The sequence below is a fragment of the Daktulosphaira vitifoliae genome, unplaced genomic scaffold (assembly GCF_025091365.1).
Source record: "Daktulosphaira vitifoliae isolate Bord-2020 unplaced genomic scaffold, ASM2509136v1 Scaffold_2, whole genome shotgun sequence".
NCBI classification, from domain to species: domain Eukaryota; kingdom Metazoa; phylum Arthropoda; class Insecta; order Hemiptera; family Phylloxeridae; genus Daktulosphaira; species Daktulosphaira vitifoliae.
The window spans coordinates 46,160,174-46,161,722 of NW_026099573.1; positions in this window are offsets into that span (position 1 = coordinate 46,160,174).

The window sequence follows — 1,549 nt, forward strand, 5'->3', positions numbered from 1 at the left end:
TCATAGATAATCCCAATTTAAATGATAAACTTTATATACCTTTATGAGTTGACAAACTCATATACCATATATGAGAAAAAAAAGATTATTAATAATGTTCTGTTCTGATAATGAAAGTACAAACTTATATAATTATAACCGTATTGATATTTATATATAACATATAATATTCCTCGATAAAATATAGTGCTATGTGCAAATGAAAAATGGTGTCCTAATAAATTACATCATATAATTAAGGTTCATAGAAAACGTATGAGCAGAAATGAATCAATGCGCATATTAAAACCATGCGCGTGGACTTAAAAAAAAAAAGAAAAAAAAGCTCATAAAACGGTGAAAAATGAACGGATTGAATTGATTTTTTTATCATATCTCAGGAATGTCATTGGGCGGGTCTGGTGAAAATTTCAAACCTTAAGTTTTAAAACGTCAACGAACGTTTTTCTCGAAAACGGTCGAAATTTTAAAACGCTAGCGGTTGAGCGGCAAAAATTTCTGACCTTCCCCAATAATTTTCCCGTAGTTTGGTGACCCAGTACTTTTGTTATGTAATGTAAAATTTTAAGTTTATTTGATTTTTATCTCATTTAGATTGAATAATTTGTGCGAAAGAATTTCTTATTCATACTAAAATTTTAGCATCGATGCAAAGCTGAGAAGGTATTTTTTTTTGTATCTATCATTCATTTTCAGCTTAAATTGAGTAGATATTTTTAACAATTTTTTCAATGTTTTTTTAGCTTCGATGTTAATTTTACCATGATGTGTTTATTTTTTTTTTTTTTATTTGATGCTTACTAAAACGATATTAGTCTTGTAATACTGTGCATTTTTTTAAATCTATCCATAAAAATTTTCAGCTCTCACTNGATTGAATAATTTGTGCGAAAGAATTTCTTATTCATACTAAAATTTTAGCATCGATGCAAAGCTGAGAAGGTATTTTTTTTTGTATCTATCATTCATTTTCAGCTTAAATTGAGTAGATATTTTTAACAATTTTTTCAATGTTTTTTTAGCTTCGATGTTAATTTTACCATGATGTGTTTATATATTTTTTTTTTATTTGATGCTTACTAAAACGATATTAGTCTTGTAATACTGTGCATTTTATTAAATCTATCCATAAAAATTTTCAGCTTTCACTGACCAATTTTATTGATCAATACGTCAAAAGAAAACAATTTTAAGCTAGTTAAACTTATAGTCACCAAATATTGGAAAAAATTCCATAAATTTAGACAAATAATTAAAAATTATGCTACTGTAAAATATAGCAACTACAAAAACTTTTTTAAATTAAATATCTTTCTTTACTAATAATATGAATATAAAATTCGTTTTTATACTGAATTATACAGTAAAACCATAGCAGTTAAATGAAGAATTTTTTTAATAATAATATTTCAAATCTAAATTAGATTTTATATATATATATATATATATTTAGAATGTATAATGTGCAGTATACATTATATATTCTTCTTGTTACATATTTTTTAATTAAAATATATTTATTGATTAATCCTGCGTAACTTCATAATCA